This window comes from Pteropus medius, unplaced genomic scaffold (genome assembly GCF_902729225.1).
Source record: "Pteropus medius unplaced genomic scaffold, Ma_sr-lr_union100, whole genome shotgun sequence".
NCBI classification, from domain to species: domain Eukaryota; kingdom Metazoa; phylum Chordata; class Mammalia; order Chiroptera; family Pteropodidae; genus Pteropus; species Pteropus medius.
The window spans coordinates 10,871,964-10,891,451 of record NW_024346062.1 but is presented as its reverse complement, the minus strand read 5'-3'; the positions used below and the strand labels follow the sequence as shown (position 1 = coordinate 10,891,451).

The 19,488-nt window shown below is 31.7% G+C and overlaps 1 long non-coding RNA gene and 1 pseudogene across 3 annotated transcripts in view; one reads left to right on the top strand and one right to left on the bottom strand.

Moving 5' to 3' along the window:
* The window catches only part of LOC120612528 (uncharacterized), a 278,407-nt gene that overhangs the window by 86,273 nt on the left and 172,646 nt on the right, over positions 1 to 19,488 (bottom strand). The gene's annotated exons all lie outside the window — the stretch shown is intronic.
* On the top strand, positions 18,685 to 18,803 carry LOC120612672 (uncharacterized; annotated as a pseudogene).

Sequence of the window (19,488 nt, the reverse complement as noted above, 5' to 3'; positions counted from 1 at the left end):
AAAGAATATGAATTGATATAGTTGGGAGTCAAGGGGGGAGAAAATCACAGTTCAATCACATGGAGAATTTAAATAATTTTTTATAAAACATTGGGACTGGGCTAAAATCCTGGGCCAAATAGATTTTGGTGGTGGTTGTTGTTGTAGGTGCCTAGACATATGAGTAGGTAAATTACAGTAAAGCAATAAAAAGAGCCATTTTCAGCATCAGCATCTTTTCTGACCAAGGGTCAATAGCATCTCTGAACTCTTAAATTTAGAAATAAAATTGTTCCATTGGATGAATGGATGGTGGTAAAGAAACCTGTGTACTTACTGCCTGCCCATATGAGCCTAACAATGACCTTTTTCTAAAACTGCCTCTTTTGAGTAATGCGTTACTTTTTGCATGACAGGCTGCCTCAAATCTCACTGCTGAAGCTTTTTCTTTTGGGGATGAATTTATGGTACTATTTCACAGTCCACTAAAAAGGAACAGTTCATACTTGAAGTTGATGTTCATATGAAGAGAGTATTATGCCAGAAAAAATGCATCTTCTAAATTAATGAAAATAATAGCACATCTAGAATTATCTTCTATTGGTTGGCCTGTAATGAGCAATAACAACAATAATAATAATGCAAGAAAAGGAAGGAGAAAAAGAAAAACTCCATAGCCTCAGAGACATCATGAAGAAATTAGGAAACAGCAATTAGTATCAGGATAAGGCTATCTTGCCTTTATTTTATTGAAAGGAATGACATCCATATAGTTAATCATAAAACCATTTATAATGTTGACTGCCAATTTTCAATTAATTATCACTGCCATTTGTTGAAAAGTAGAAAAGAGTACTCATTCAAAATATCGACTCCTGTTCAATTATATTTTCAGATTAAAAAACTACTTAAAGTCAATTACTTTCGATAAGAGAATATTAAGCATTTTAGGAAAATATAGTGTCAGATCACAAATATATCATTGAAAATATACTTTTTGATTTTGTCAGTCAGAAGCATTTAATCTTGAATTTTTAAGCTTTGATTTTGAGTCATTACCCTACTTAAAACTTCCCTAACAGTTGTCTCATAAGTATCCATCTCAGCAGTTAAGCAGTTATGTCTACTGTAAGCATATGTGGGTTTAGTATCTAGTTTCACTACTAAGTATTTAGTGATTTAAGCCAAATTCAGTGTCATTAGTGTGCATGTCTGCTTGATCCTTAAACTGGCCTATCTGTTCAATATTTGTAATTAAAGCCCAGAGAAACCTCCAGGTCAGATGTACAAAATACTACACGTATGATACCAAAAATGTAAATCAACAAAATTATTATATAATTTTTTTCATTATTTAAAATTGAAATGAAAATTGTGATTTAACATTTAGGAAAATATACTGAAGAATTCACAACTTTCCCTTTGACATTTAAAAAGTCTGCAGTGAATAGATGCTCCAAAGGGTGAGTATAGATTTAAGCTTTGCCTTCCTCTCTAACCTGTTTTCTTGTAAGGGCTGAAAATGCACATTTTTTGCTCTACCTCTCTAGCCTTTTATACAATTGATACTAAATAAATGTTGGTTTGATAAACAATCACATTCATTAAGCCATTCTGCTAGATGTCTTTCTATATATAGTATTAGCCAAAAGGTAATTTTTTAAACATTAAATTTATACTGAAAAAAAAAATTTAATTCTATATTTTAGTGAACTCTCCCAATACAGTACATTCTTTTGGTTTCTATCATAAGTTATGCTTTATAAACTACAGCTTTGTATTAGACCTATTGCATTTTAAAAATTGCTTTCCTTTAATGTACATTGAACTCCTATGATGAATCTTTTCCTTATATTTTGATTATCTTGCACACCAAACACATAGTGCATACAATATACTTAATAAAAAATGAGTAAATGAATTTACTTATGTGCTTATTCATGTTAGCTGCAAATAGGAGACAGGACTGGTGAATTTTGAACTGAATGTGTTGCTAAAGAGGGAGCAATGTAAATTTCACATATCCTTTTCATGCCATAGGGTAAACCTTAAACATTTAAGGCTCATAAGAAATTAGTTAAATATATCCTATTGGGCAGTCAATTCAGATGATTTGTACAAATAAATGGATTGTTAACACAATCATTCATTACTTGTGAAGTTAGTTGATTTCAAATTTCAATACAATAGGTTTTGTTCTGTTACACTTATTAAGTAAAAGTGATAAAAATAAAATTTCATTAAAATGGCATTTACTCGAAATAAACTAAGTAATTACATAAATGTTTCCAATGACTTTGGATATCTAGAAGTTGCCATTTTCATAAAAATAATGAAGACATTTGAAGGAGAAAATTCAGGTTTTGAGGAAATGTATACAGTGAAAGTCTTAGCTATAAACACAGGGCATAGGAGAATGATCGTTGTGTAGTTCACAAGAGTTTATCTTTGCAAATTTGTCAGCCTATAGGAACACCAACGTCATATCAGGCTCTTGGATTTCCTTCAGTTAAGAGATCACTCATGATAGATTGCCACAAGAGCCCTGACTTCATTTTGATTTTAGGTCCTTCATATGAAAATCTTCTCCACAAAATTTTATGCTCTTTTGTTTATTTACAGACTTGGAGGCCACTTGAGTAAAGTCCTTGAGACCTGTCGAAACTATAATTTTTCTTTAAGAAAAGTAAATTATCACTGAGTCCCCCATATGCATAGACATACAGATATATGCAAACACAATAATTAGAGATTATATTCTAGACACACTTGGAAATTTGTTTTTAGTATATTTTTATGATATAAGTAAATATTCTTCTCTTATTTGCATTTACAAGAAATAAAAAAATTATAAATACAACAAGAGCTAAGTTTAGAATCTGCAAACATACAGCAAGATCATTTGGAGATTCAACATTTACACATTGATAGATACTGATAATATTTATTATAAACAGTATGATTTTTTTTGGCTAAAACCACAAAATTTGTAATAGTTTTACATGTTAACGCATGTACTATGCAGACCATTAAGAGTTAACAGCTCTAGGCCTGGTCTAAGTCAGTATTATATTCACACATCTTGGCTTTTTTTTTTTTCCCGAAATCAATATCTGCAAATAATAAATGAGATCCCAGAGGGTTGAGTTAAGCTTCAACCACCACAGAGCAACTCTGCAATTGGTCATTGACTTAATAATGTAGGTGAGTGCCGCACTATAGAACATCTTTAGCACACTATAATAGAAAATTAATAGCATTCAAATCAGACTAGATTTACCCTAAGGATTACATAATAGCTTGAATTAGAACAATCACCTAACTCTAAGAAGTAGAAACTGCCATTAAAACTGAGAGAAATACAAAAGCTCCGGCATTATGCTTAACTTGTTACATGTACATTGTATTCTACTAGGGCAAAAGGCTTATGATAAACATGTCATGTCAAAAAAAAAACAATGCGCTAATAAGTTACATTGCAGTGGTGCCCATGGTGTCCAAATGAAGTTCATATATCACTGTACAGGGATTTGCATATCAGAACCTATGTATTATGAACATTCTTCCTCAAAGTTAGTAATAAGGTAAACATTATACACATTGTCCTCATACCATCATAACACTTACAAAGGTAAAACGTTCCCCATGAGAAGCGAAAGCTTTATTTCCCCTTTCATATGACCTTCCTTTCGTCCAGAGTTCACAATGATGCCCTGACTGTAGATTCTCAAAGTAAATTCAAAAAGGAAAGCATAAAAAAAAATTAAAGAATAACTTTCATATATATATATATATATATATATACACACACATATATATACATATATATATGTATACACACACACACACACATATATATATCTTTATAGAGCAGGACTAACAAGAGTCAAGAAATTAGACCCCTACAATCCTAAAGTGATATCAGAAAATTTGTGAGCTGCACAGCTCCTTGTGTAAGGAGACAATAGCATGTGATAAAATATCAATTATTCATTTATCCATTTTTCAAAGCTAGAGCAATCTATGGATACAGAGGGCCCAAAAATAAAACTTGGAGGGTTTTCATTTCATGTTAAAGACAGGCAGAGAGTAAACAAAGTATTTCTAAGCTTTATAAAGTTACTGTTTCCTTGTATTATTTGACATTTTAAAAATAGATCAGTTCACAAAAATACTTTTCACCTCAAAAGAAAGTCAAAAATAAATCAGATTGTTAAAAGAACAGATATATCTTCTAATTCTGCTTGTGAAGTAAAATATAGGGCTTAAATGTATATTTCTAGGTGTTAGATACAGAATCAAATTATAATAACTACATCTCAAACTCTAAGATTAGCAATTATCCTTAAGTAAAAATTAAAACCAAAGCCAAAACCAAATAAGACAAAAAGCATAACAACAAATATTCCTGAGAAAACATAGCCGCTAAAGGATAGTGGAGACTTACCCACAGGCTGCCAACATCCAGTCATTTCCTACAGCTTAAAGCACATGGCATTTTCTCCCGCAAGCAAACTTGTCTTTTACTTTTCAAAGGAGTTTCGTCACCTGGTTTAGCACTATTTCAAAGAAAAAAAAAAAATCTTCCTTCTTGGTTTTTTTCCTTCTAGTTCTTTCTCTTAGTGGTTTGTGCCACACACACAAAATGGCACCTTGCTTTCAATGCGGAAGCAGGCTTTATATACCAAGCATGGGTATGTGAGTGTGCCACAAAACACTGGTTCCTTATCATGCGCTTGTTAGCTTGTCCAATCTATGGCAATCACTTCAGTCCCAGGGGTTGAAAGACACAAGACGCAGGGAAAAGGGAAGCAAAAGCTGAAGAAAGATCAATACTGCACTGTGAAACAAGAAGTGTAGGCTATTTACTTTTCATTGATCTGATGATGCAGGAGAAACACCTCAAACTGGCATTAAATTGAAGGAATACATCTTCTGTGTTTTTTCACCTCAAGGTCAGGAAGGAGTGAAAAAGAAATCAGAACAAACAGAAACTAATCACAAGAGTACAATAAAACTATTAATCCACATTACAAATCCACATAGTAACGTAATTAAATTTCAGGTTGAATGAGATTCACAATAAAACAGATACTGTGGAGTTTTTTGTTTTGTTTTAAATTGTTTTAACTTGTACCTGGAACAGCTACAAAAACAATGGTATATGAGGACTGAAGTGGATCAACACTTAATGCCTGCTAGAGGCCCAGCATTACTCTGCAAAAATCCCAAGGCAAAATAAATGCCCAGAAAATTAGAAATAAACTCTATTCCAGCCACAGAGAAAAGCACTGAACTTTAATTCCTAGATTTTAAAGATCCCTCCGAAAGATCACAAATGGTTTTCATAACAGGTTATCCTAAAATCCTGTGCCATTTTACCATCAGGTTAGAAAATTCTAATATATTTAGATTAAAAATATTTGAATATATGCAAACAAGAAATAGACTAACATCTGAAACTCCTATAGTGATATTTAACTGGACTTGGGAGACTGAATATAACTTTGACATCAATGTTACGTGAAAAAAATTCTGAGCTTTGATTTATCTGTTCACTCACTCATTCATATGAGTTTCTATGAGGGTCACCATATATACACATATATACACAGATGTATTTTTACTATAGTTTTCAAGAATATCCTGACTTTATCTGGATCAAAATTTCAGAATTAGAAAATTCAAAGCACGGAAGTTAAATTTTAAAGTTTGTGTTTTGTGTATCTACTATAGGGTTTTTGCTTTGTGGTTACCTCAAGGCTTATATAAAACATCTGACAGTTATAGTAGTCTATTTTAAGCTGATAACTTCAATCACAAAAAAACTCTACCCTTTTTCTCTCCTCTCCCACATTTTGTATTTTGGTATCACAATTTACAGCTTTTTATATTGTATACACTTTAACAAATAATTGTAGCTATAGTTATTTTTAATGCTTTGTCTTTAACTTCACATTAAAGTGATTTGCACAACACTATTACAGTATTAGAATATTCTAAGTGACTATATATGAGTTGTATTTTTTTACCAGGGTGTTTTATATTTTTGTATGTTTTCACATTACTAACTAGTGTCATTTCAACTTGAAAAATGCCCTTGAGCATTTCTTATAAGGCAGGTCTAATGATGATGAACTCCCTCAGCTTTTGTCTGGGAAAATCTTTAGTCTTCCTTCATTGCTGAAGGACAGCTTTACCAGGTAAAATATTCTTGGTTGGCAGGGTTTTTTTTTTTTTTTCTTTTCTTTGAATATATCATCCCATTTTATTCTGACCTGCTAAATTTCTGCTGGGATGTTGGCTGATAGCCTTAAGGGGGGTTCCCTTGTATGAAAGAAAATTTTTTTCTCTAGATGCTATCAAAATTTTCTTTTTATTCTTGATTTTTGAGTTTTATTATAATGTATCACAAGTAAAGTCTTTTTATGGTTAAATTTGTATGGGGATCTATAAGTTTCATGTACCTAGATGTCTCTCATATTTGGGGCATTTTCTAGGGGGTAAATACTTCACAATGTATCATCAGGTTGTAAAATTTAATATATACAATTTTATTTGTTAATTATGCCTCAATAGAGAAAAATAAAATTAAAAAAATGATAACTCTGATAGTAGAAATAGTTTATCAAGTCCATTCTGAATCATCTAAGATATTTATTCTCTAAACTCTAAATTCATGTTTTAATATTTAATCACAATTATGACTCATGCACACGCTATAAAAAGTATCTTTTTTGGACTTTCTAAATGAGGATCTTGGCCATTGTAAAATAAATAAATGAAAGAATGCAGGGCCAACCATGACAACTATACAATTTCATCAAGACAGAAGCACTCTTTTTGCCTACTATAACAGCCTCGCTCCATTCTCACCAAGTTTGCCACAAAACTTTGTTTTTTTAAAAGGCCAAAATTTCTCAATACAATGGTTATTTCTTTTCTTGATCCATAGCCAAAGATGATACATTCTTAAAATTGATTTTATTAAATGAAACAATAGTGAAGTTGCACCTAAACTTTTTTCTAAAATGTCATCATAATTTTCCTATAAAGTGCTGAAATACATAGTATTTTTTTCTATTTATACATATTAACTCTAAGGCTTAAATTTTCCTTCTAAAAATCTTAATGATTATTTTATTAATTTCCAAATATAATAACTTCTAGAGATTCTAGCACTTATCTCTGCTTTAGACAAATATTTTTAATTTGAAATAATTCCTATCTTTGCTAAATATTCAAAATATAAACAAGTCTAGAAAAAATAATTATAGAGATATTTTTGAAAGATATAAATATGTGAAAAAACTCGTATTATTTTCTATGGACATCTAAATAATTCCTTTTATATTTAGAAATCTTTGGAAAGATATTTTAATGTTCTTATAAAATCTTAATTTTGTACTTATGAGAAAATTAAAGAGCTTTCTCATTATTGCATCCTCTTCCATATAACTCATATTTTATAAAAATTTTTAAAAGTTAGATACTCGTTATACTGGATATCATTTGAGTTTCTTTTAAGGTTCTTGGTTTATCAAAATTTATAGTATTTGAAAAAATCAGAAAGTGAACCTTTATCATTTTTAATTGAAGACATGGGAATTACTTCATTCTAAGTCTTAAATTACCTGGAAACTAATTATGGATTGAGCCTTTACAAAGCATAAATATTTTTACATTCAAATATTTTCTTACACAACTTCGCTTCAATTGAATGACTTTAAGGATATGTCACTATTCATCCTGTTTGGCAGAAGTCCAGAAAGCTTCTCTGCTAGGTCAGTCTGCTAAGAGCATGTTTGGCTAAGAGCATGTTCTGGTAAGGAACAAACGATGTAGTCAGAGCAGCAAGCACAGTGCTGTCTAATATAGCCCAGTCCAAATTCATTCTCAGAAACTAAGGCTAATCATGGCTGGCAAAAAGGACAAAGTGTCAATACCGTGTTATGATTTCTTAGGTGGTATGTGATGGAAAATTGTTGTTTCACCATACATTCATCATTTTAATTTACTTGGGATAATAATTGACAAAGTTTTCTTTTGCTACATAATCAAAAAATTGTTCAATGTTTGAGTGTCAAGAGCGGTGAGGAAGAAATGGGAGAAATTATCATTTGATATAATCTAACAATCTAATCTACAATAATCTAAGAATCTAGATCAATCCCCATCTTTATTTCCAACACGTTATTCCTACGAATTTGAAGAGTTTTAAAGAATCAGCATAACTTTTGTAATCTGTTTTCCTATAAAACACTTTTAAGGTTGAAGGATTTTATTTTAAGGTTTTAAAAGATATATATTAAACTTTGTTTAAAAAGGATCTAAGATTCACTATATGGAATGAATCTAAAGACATAAAATATTTCACAGTGTTTATTATTCTCAATCAGTACTTTTTTTAAGGTATATTTATTATTCTCAATCTCCATATGTTTTTTAAGGTTTCTTGATTGATAACGTGTTTTAAAGATATTAAAATATTAAAATACCTATAAGAATATAATTATTTTAACAAAATTATTAGGAAATTATTAGGAAATAAGAATTAAATTATTAGGAAATAAGAATTAAATTATAGTATTTTTGAAAAGGTAAAGATCATTTCTATGTTACATTTCCTAACATGACAGAGACCATGATACCAATTCTTGGTCATTTTCAATTACCTAACTGAAGTATTATATATATCAATTAATTTCACATCCATTGTAGGATCTTTACACAGTAAGTATTGCAAGTCACTCTACTGATGATCAGACCCTTCAGGCAATAAGGAATTAAGAGGCTTAGTAAAGACAATCTAGAAGTAACTTTATGAAATTTAACATGTCACATGGTAGTGTGAATTTTCCGGATATCATTCCTGCCCTTGTTTAGAATACTAACAAACAGTATCATTTAATGGAGAAATTTTCCATACATTTTTACTTTTTATTCCTAACCTACCCCCCCCAGCTCCAGAAATATGATCTACATTTGCCCACAATTATGCCATATATTGCTGTCAAAACCATATGTTTATTAAGTATTTACAAGCAAACAGTATAATTCTAATTTTTATTTAAAGAAACTAGAGATATTCTATAGTCTTGAAATGTGTAAAGACATCATGAAACAAAGTAGCCATGTGTTTTAAAAAAAGGAAAAAGAATTACAGATAACAAAAAAACATTTAAATGTTATATAATTATTCATTAGGTATTACATAATTTTCAAAGTTTTTATAATCTCTTCATTAATCTTGTCCATATCAACACATTCCAATCCAGCAGGTAGATATTGAACAAGAAACAGCCCTAATAATTCATCACTGGTTTGATACTCAAAGTTCCTGAAATTTGCTCATCTTTCATTTTCTAAAATCTCTGTGCAAAGACTAAAGATGCACTTTTTGTAATTTAGCATTTACATGATATTTTCTATTTAAACGTTGACATGTATCTTTTTGAGGGATTCATCTTGACATGCCTGTCAAGCTTGCCTTCTCCATTTTTGATAGGGTGAATAATAGGTGATAAAGGTTGATTAGAATTAAACCTGGAGATGCATTTTATTAAAATTTTGCTTCCTTTTACACACAAGCAAGCAATACAATTTTTTGCCATTAAGAACTCACATGAAAGGAAGATATTGCTTCTTTAAAATTTTGAATTAAATATATTTTAAGATGTGTCACACTTATAAGATTATCAAATATAAGATTATCTTGAAAGTAACGTGGTCTTTTTAAAAATAAACACATATTGAAAAATAGTAAACTTATTCTCTAATAACATTTCTTCCTTTTCAATTAGTTGCCTTTGAGATTAATCTTAATTTGGACTGTTCTGATATAATAAACCGGGCACTTACAAATCCTGAAAACTCTTTCTACTACATGAATTTAGAATTTATCAGCATTTATTTATGATCCTTGGGTATTAATAAGATTCCAGATATTTGTTAATAAATGTATTTAAATTTCTCTTTATAAACAGAATTTTTTAAGTGAATCATCAAACTCAATTCCTCCTTACAATTCCTTTCATTGAAACACTGCTAATTCTGGAAACCAGGTCTTTGAGATGTCTTCCTTAGTACCTAAGTGGAAGGCAGTAATCAAGTTGCTGAAGCCTAAATGTCAACGCCAGAAGAAATCTGTCTTCATCCTAGTAAAACTGAAAATAGTGAAACTCTACTCTCACTCTCAAAGAATAGGGAATAATCTGGAGTTAGATGCTATAGACGCTAATTGTTTTAGATGAGAAAATAAAGATACAAAAGTGTTCTTCCTCCTGCAAGGAAGGGCAACGATGAAAAAGGAGGTAATAGAATGATGGTAAGTAAAGAGATAAAGAGCTGAAAAGGGGGCAAATCAAAAAACTGTTTAAAAAAAAAGCAGTTTTTGCAGAGATGACTATTACAAAAATTGAGGTTTGTATTATTGTAATACTTTGCCCCAAAACTCTAATTCTACCATTTATATAGGTGTCTGGTGGGGAGGGGAGAGACAGAGAGAGTATCTGAACTATGAAAAAAGAAGATATTCCACATAATGTTCAAAAGACTACAGAAGAATAGCAAAATGGAGCAAAAATAAACTCATAAAGAAATTCTACTGCAGCACCATTTGAAGCCATTAAGCACAAGGTTTCAAGTCTATTTCATATAGACTTTAATAGGCTGATAGCAACTAACATCTGGCATAAAGAAATAACATCTATAGTCAACAGCCATGAATAAGTTGATGGTATTAGATTTTAAATGTATTCATATGAGAAGAATATACTCACAGTGATACTTCTGTCTCTGCTTTCTAAGAATACTGATTCATCTTTCTTAGGATAAGAGGCAGAAATCTGCAAAGGTAGGACATATGATGTATAAGCCATTCACATCTGAGTCTTCTCTCCTTCTAGGTTCAGGAGGATTATATTTATTTGCCCCTGTGCAGACAACCAGAGCCCTGTGACAGGTGATCAGTGCTGGCCATTGGGCTGTGAGAGGAAGAGTTGTATGCATTATCTATGGGTAGAAGCATTCCATTGCTGAGTGAGACTTTTGAGCTCTCCTTTTCTTTCTCATGACAATTTTTAAGGCTACATGTTCCAGACAGCAGAACCACAGAATGGTGGGGTCTATGGTCATCCTAGATTACTTAGTTGTTTCTAGGAAACTGTAAGACAGTTTCTTTGAATCTCACCCAGGCCTGCAGTGGACTCTGCAGAAACAAGAAATAAGTTTTTGTTGTCTTAAGCCACTGAGATTAAGATGATTTTTTATAATATATTTCAGTTTGTCCTAATATAGAAATTAACCTCAAAGGTTAGAAGCTTCTGAAACAAAATATGTGACTCTGCCTTACTGATAGGGTGAGGAAGACAATGATTATTGTAATCTGAAAGATAGGAAAGATGGTGATCTTTTACTGCTTGCAATGACAAAGCATGATTTGGGAGCTAGATCATAAAACAAATAAATTTGTAGTCCTAGAAAAAGAGCTTGGAAAACATGTTACTCATGAGTTAATCGTTATCTGCTTTTGACCAGAGTACTATTAAAAAAACTGGTAAGCTCAGACAAGAACTGGCTAATTTGCAGGTTAAAATGAAAGAAAATGGAGACATTCAAGAAATTTTCATTTTGAAATGTATGACAAACCAAGTGCTCTGAGATCACAAACACTAGGAGAAAATTGAGACAGTATTTTAAGTAACAAAGGTAATTAAAACTCAACTTTGAAACAGAGAGAACAAAAGATAATGGCTTTAGTACCTTCTATTAAAAGTTTTCAAAAATTAAGGTGACTAAGGGCAAAGATATTATAGATGTGGTAAATAGTAATTCTTTTAATAGGATACAATAACTCAGAAAATATCTACTTAATGGCTGGTATTAAGTAAGAAGCTTATTAAATATTTTGAGAGAGCTGAATTGCCAAAAACTACGAGAGTGGATGAAAACTGCCTAGGCTTAAAACACATCTTGGTTCTGCAAACTTCTAAGGATAGGAGCAGTCAGGAAAAGCTGCTCTGCCCCCAAAAGGGCATGTTCTTGATCTCTTTCTCTTGAAGCTGTGACTAAGAAGGGTAATGGAAAAGGAAAACCTCCGAGGAGGAGGGCCAACAGCTATAGAGAAAAATGAACAAGGGAGTTCCTCACAGAGAGCAAAAAAAGAATTGAATAAGCCTTCAGATCAAGCAAGAAATGTTAACATTTTCATATAGAAAGGATAAGACAGATGTTACAAAAGGAAAACATCTATTTTAGCTCTGAGGTTGACTATGACATTAGTGTTCATTAAGTCAAAAATTTCCATTCTAGGAACTTCTAGAGTTATAATTATAGATTTAAATATTTATTTGGGGAAGTTTTTATTTAATGTAAACAAAGTCAATCTTTAAAAAGTTGTACTAACAATTTGTAGAAAATATTTTTTCATAGATCAAGTAAAAATTGGAGAGAAAAGCAGTTAATAAAGTTACCAGTTTTGTGACTTGACAAGTATTTCTCCCCAGTCTTCTTTGGCTACATAAAATCCCAAGGATTGAGTGATCTGGTAGAGGGGGATTATTTGGCTATAATAATGGAGACCAACAAAAAAAGAGAAACTCCATCACTGCATCTTGGTAATGTGAAAGTCATGATTGTCTTGAGTATGCTCTACCTGTGGGATCGGACTTTGTCCACACCCTCCTGTCCACTCTACTCCCTTGAATTTCTGCAGGGTGGAGGTAAAGTTAACTGGATAACTGGAAATGAATATTAGAGATTCAGAGAGAAGGTAAGCACTTTGGGGAGATAACCAAAGAGGTTATAGAGATTTGAGGGGACACAGGAGAAGGGGAGAAAAGGAGAAAAGCAGTGACAAGTCTAAGTGACCAGATAAGGAAGGAAGGAAGGGAGGAAAAAAGAAGGGAGGGAAAGAAGAAAGGAAGAGAGGGAGGGAGGAAGGAAGGAACTAGGCAGTGAAGAAGTTTGGTTGAGTTTAGTGGAATTAAAAAAAAAAATGCTCTGGAACCCTACTCCACAAAGACTCTATAGGCTGTAACATGTGACTTGAATAAGCAGTAGTTGGCTTTAGCCCATTCTTCTGAATTTCTTACAGGTTAACTGGATGTAGTAAGAATTTTAATAGTAAATTATACAGTTCATTGTCCAATTTAAGAAAAAAATATGTAAGTTTCAAATTTAAAAAGAAAGAGAGGAGTAGAAAAGCATTTTGTGATATGATTTGGAAATTTAAGGAGACAGATTAAATGAAAAATGAAGGTTCCATTTAAAATAATGAATCATTTTTAAGAGTAATCTTAGCACTAAAGGTTATTAAATTACAGGGAGAAAAGGCTTTTTGTTTTTTCTTCTCATACTCTTTGGTCAAATATAGAAGCAACATCTTTGTTCTAAACTCATATAAACTGCGTATTTCCTCATTTGATATTCTAGCTTCCCACTCTGTTCTTCAATCTAGCATCTACTTTGACTAAACTCTTATAAAGTTTCTATTTCCTTCACCAAGTTCTACCAAGATTCATATTTACTAGCTTTGATATGCAAAAATACTCTAAAAATGAATAAAAAGGCATTTAATATAATGTCATTTACTTTACATAAACAGCAGAAGCCAAAGCTTTGTGTATCTTGTAACAGTCAAATTTCAATTTGTTCCAATGTGTTCAATTGGCAAAATCACAGGTTTTCCATAACAAACTGTGCTTATCTAAATAGTACTTATTATATGCATCATAATTCTCTATGTTCTTCTCTATGTTTTCCATTAAGCTTGAGCACAGAAACTAATTTCTTTCTCTCTTTCTCCTCTCCCTCTTTCTCTATCCCTCAAACCTCTCTCTTTTTCTCTGGTATGCTTAGGTCAGAATCTGTCAAATTGTGATCACTTGGTAAGTTTTTGTTATTGTTTGAGTAGTAAAACTTTAAATTCAGAGACATGCTCTCTACTATATAACTTTGGGTTGATTTCAGACCACGACTTTGGTAAGCTTTCTTGTTCACTCACAGCACAAGAGAAAGAAATGAATTTATCACGTTTATAAGACAATCGACAGCCTACATTTTATTAGTAATAGATTATTTTAATATTAAAATCTTGATAAACTAAAAAATGACTTGATAATCTGGGTTTAGTCTAGTCATTGTTATACTTTCTATGTTCAGTATTAGAAATAGGGGATTTTAAAACCAGTACTACTTCTGGTTATCTATTTTCTTCTATGGAAATTGAGAGCAAAACTCAATTGAATTTAAAATCAAAGCACCAGATGAACCTTTGACAGGGAGTGAATTGATAAGACAAAACTAGTTATTATGCCCATTAAATCATTTCCCATTCAAATAGTGGTTCTTAGTGCTTTGAGTTAGTGTTAACTGCTAATTTAGCATGCATTTAAAAGAGAAAAGATAGCATATTTATTTTTTAGTAAGTTTATAAAAAATGAACTAGATTGTATACTTATAAAAACTTTCCATTTTCAAAATGTAATTCTATAGGTAACATATGAACCTATTATCACTAATCAACTAATAAATACTTTGCTTGATTGTGAGATGTAATTAAGAAAACACGAATGCCAAATTTTCCCCATAATTGACTCCATCTTGGCGACAGGGCAGCCATTAAATTAAGAGGGCTAGGACCATAACTTTGAATTTAAACTCATCATAAAAATGGGATGAATGAAGACAGTATTATAAACAACTAATTTCAAATATGGTTCAAACTAGAATAGTTATCTTTAACCCTAAAAAGCAGGAATGGAATTAAAAGTGTTGCAGCAGATAAAATTGTGTAGAAAACAAAGCTCAGGTTGTTAGGAGAATTGTAAGGCAAGTTTAGAATAACAAGAGTGAGAGATATGAATAGTTGCCCACATAATATACAATCTGATGTCTTAATAATAAAACCACAATTTTAATTGGAGCAGCTCTCCCCAATACTTCTCCAAATTGCTTCTAGAGTGTCCATGTGATACATAGGTAGATTCTGTAATGCAGGAATTTCCTTTCCCTGTCCCCTCTTTCCATGTAACTTCCATTTGGCTTATGATTAGAATGCTTAAATATGAAACCGCCATCTTGTGCCTATCCTAACAGGAGCTCTAGCTGACAGTATCAACTACCAGATGCAAAAGTAAATAGACCTCCAGATGAATTTAACACCCAGTTTAGGAGTCTTCCAGCTGAGACCCCAGATATTGTAAAGCAGAAATAAACTACTCATTCCATATCCTCTCTAATTTCCTGACTCGCAGAAGTCATAATCATAATACATAGATGTTTCGCACTATTAGATTTAGGATAATTTCTTACACAGCCACAGTAACTGGAATATAAGTCACTGAATATACAAATTAGGTAAATAGAAGTAATATAGATTCTAAAAAGATAATAAATATTTAATATGTCTTTAGAAAACATTCACAAGAAAGTTCTTGTCCAGGTTAAATAACATTTCAAAGCTTTGTCTTAATGTATTAGAAACTTTGCTACAAGTTCACTTAAATTTTCTTGAAGCTACAAAAATTAATAAAGATTTAAAACCTATAATTTAAAAGAAGAGGCCAGTCTCATTAAATTAAAAAGTGCTTCCAGTTAGCGATCAATCATTTGAACACCTCATTTTTGGTAATAAAAAATTTGAAAGCCTATATAGATAAATAAAACCTATTAAACAAGTTCATAAAATATTTTCTCAGTATTTCTGGAGAAAAATAAAACTATTTGTGTTACATTGTAAGTTTGAGAATAAATCTCCATATGAAATTTATCTTATTATAGTTATAGAGGAAGATGGATCAAAAAGTCATATTTCCAAAACTTTGTAGAATATACTATTCCTACACTGAATGTTACCATAAATTAAGAATCATACACAAAGAAAAGCTAGAGATAGGAAAGGTCAGTCCTGCATATGTGCCTTTGCCCTACCGAAATCACTTTCTATTCTTTTGTCCTACCTTTTTCTATGAGAATACTTTCCTTCTAGTTGGTAGGTCACTTAACAAAGATGTTCCTGCAAAATCTCTATTATATAATCACTCAAAAACTCATATTAATTAAACTTGGAATTTTTTTCCATGAATAGGGCAAAAAAAGCATTTCCTAAGGAAGGAGAAATGTGAAACCTTTATATAATCTTTGCAAAAACTCACTTTTAATCGATAGGTTTATTTTTCCATTAGTTATAGATATCTAAACACAACAACAAAGACAATATGTTTTGAAAAAAGATGAAAGATAAAGTCATGCTACTTTTGAACAAATCTTTGAGTGATACTGGTGCACAACAAAAATAGAACTAGAAATATCAAAATTTTGTATGTAATATAATGACCAAATATGGTTAGGATTATTTATCAGTAGGAAACGTGACACATTCTTGTACTATATATAAAACAATCCACTTTCTAGACTAAAATAAATTCCCCAAATAAAAGAGAAGATGCACAAAAATTCAGAACACAGTGAACAGCTCCATCTTCAATATGTATTGGCTTCTCTCCCTCTTATACCAAAGTAGAACTATGTTGATTCAAATGTTATATTCAGAAGTATAGAATTGAAAAAAGTAGTAGTAGTGGAGAAGAAGTAAAGCTATAGCATTTTATGTTCAAAGAATTCCAACAGTAAGCGAATACTGGAACAGGAGAAGCTTAGCATTAAAGCAGCAGATGATAGAAGCTCAATTTTCATATTGTACTTACATATAAAATTAACATTATATAAATTAAATTTTACAGAACATTTTAACTTGAATATGTTTTCTATTTAATCATGCTTTCATCTCATTAGCAATACATGTAAATAAAATTTATAAGTTTAAAAATGAAGAGTTTGTTTCTACTATGCCTTCATTATTAGAGTTGACATCTAAAAAAAAAAAAAAAAGGAAAAAAAAGCAAATAGTCTAACCTTCTTACCTATTGGTAAACTCCTGTATTCTATATTTCTTACAAAGGAATATTAACAGGGTGTCTCAAAAATATCTTGTTACTGATGCTGAGCCATATTTAAATGGTAAGACACTGAACAGCAAAGACAAGTGGATTGTATTTGGTAAAGCAGCACTATAATTCTAACCTTCATACACAAGTTAAAATTTCATGAGATTTGGAAACAGATATTGCAATAACTTTCAGCTGCAGATGGAAAAAAAAAGAACTCAGTAACTGACTCTTTGTAACATTCAATTTCATTAATTTGATTGATTCAGATACAAGTCAGAACCACTGAAAATTTCTTGAAAATATATCACTATGCAGGAAAAATGTTGTTGAAATGGAAATCAATGCACAAAATATTAATGATAGTGGAACAAAGATTTTTTCAGAGAAGCAATATGAAAAGTTAGAGCAATAAAAGAGCACAGATAAAAATAACCACAGTAAGTTAAACTAAATGTTATTGTTACTTGCTATTCCCCAAATAGTATTCTAAATAAATACTCATTTTGAAATCTTAGGCAGAAATAAAAAAGCCAAAACCTTCACCAACCAAGATTTAGTTGAAAAGCAAGTTTAGTACGGACATCTTACTAAAAGTAAGAGGTAAAAAGTTTCTTTCATTTACTCTGAGGTGATTCTGACAAATGAGCCAATACCATTTAATCTGTACATAAAACAATAAGGCAAAAATGGTTTGCCTGCAGTAAAAACTAATGGGGTGAACATTTGCTGTTTCTAACTATATTTAAATCTTATTTACTTCAACTCTAGCATTCTCTTAGTGATCATTCTACTTGATATGGGTTGATTGACATAAGAGCATATGGAATAAGAGCAATATGAAAGTTTATGTCATGAGCTCTTAAAAATCTGATATTCTTTTGGATAGTAAATGAGGAATAAAACTAAAAGTTGTACTTGTACATAATTAGGTGGCCGAAGACACTCTAGGATATTTGGTCAAGGGTCCTTAGGATTTCAATTAGACTAACACAAAAGTATTTATAAGTTTTGTTCAGGTGGAGAATGAAATTATTCACAATTCAGGCAAGAAAATCCACCTGGAATATACACTGGAGAGAGTGTAATTTAGAAAAATTTTTAAATTTATTTTTAAATTACAATAACACAATATTATATTAGTTTTAGGTGTACAACAGAGTGATTAGACATTTATATACCTTACAAAGTGGTCACTCTGAAAAGTTTAGTATCCAACTGATACCATAGTTATTACAATATTATTGACTATAGTCCCTATTCTGTACTTTACATTTCTGTGACTATTTTTACAACTGGCAATTTGTATTTCTTAATCCCTTTCACCTCAGAAAGCATATTTAATTCATCTTCAAGGGAAAAAAATGTGAGGTGTTTAATTTATATACCAATGTATTATTTGATTAATAAATCCGTTCTATTTTTTTCATTAAAAATGTAGTTTTGAGACTTCTGGTTTCTAGTTCATCATGTAAAGAGCTTAGAAGTTGCTACTCCATCCTAATGAGAAGTAAAAAGCTAAACAAGCATTAAAAATAGTTAACAAATTGTCTTAGATCCAACAGAGAATAAGGTCACAAAGAAAACTACTCCCTCCAAAATGAGAGAGAAATACAGACGATCAAAACTTACTGGAGCAGTAACTAGAACATAAACCTTTGCAGGAACCTGTACCAGGACAGGAAAGCCTAAATTGTAATTGGCAAATTGCTGGAAGCTCAATGTGGGGAAAACTGTAGTTAAAAATTCCAAGGGAGTCTAGGGCCATGCTACCCTGAACAAGCCCAATTACATCTGATCTCGGAAGCTAAGGAGGGGTGGGCCTGGTTAGTATTTGGATGGGAAACCACCTAGGAAGACCAGGTACTGTAGGTGTAAAAAATTTTTTAAAAAAGGAATTGTAAGCTGACAAGGTCCTTGCAATCTGTGAGGTCAACCAAGGGCTGCCTCGCCTCAAAAAAAAAAAAAAAAAATCCAGGGGGACCCAGTCATAAAGGGGCCTCCACTCATTTGTGAATTTTACCTCCAGGAGCTTTACCAGATTCTTATAGTGAATATCAGAAAAACTCCCTCATACTTTCAGCAGGACAAGGTAAAGGTAATCATTTTGAAAAATGCCAGAGTGTTCTGTTCTTCTGCCCTCAGAGCCCCACTTGCTGGGGTTTTATCAGAGCCTAACATACTTTGGGGAAGGGATATACCTTACTCCAGATAGCTCTAGTCTTTCACATAGGGAAACAGAAATATTGAATTCCAGCCACCTCTCACTATTCTGTCCCACCTAAAAGGCAAGGAGAAACTGAGAAAGATTGGTGATGTTCACAGTCCAGGAACATAGGCTCACCAAAAGTCTGAGACTTAATCATAGGATTCCACATACCTTAGCACCACATCACTAAAGGCCAATTTGCATGAGTTCCTTTCACTTAGTACGTCACGTCCAGATTTCAACCAAAAATTGCAAGGCATACTAAAAGGCATAAAAACAGTTTGAAGAAACTGAACAACCATCAGATATGGCAAGGATCTTGAAACTATCAGAGTGGGAATTTAAAACAGC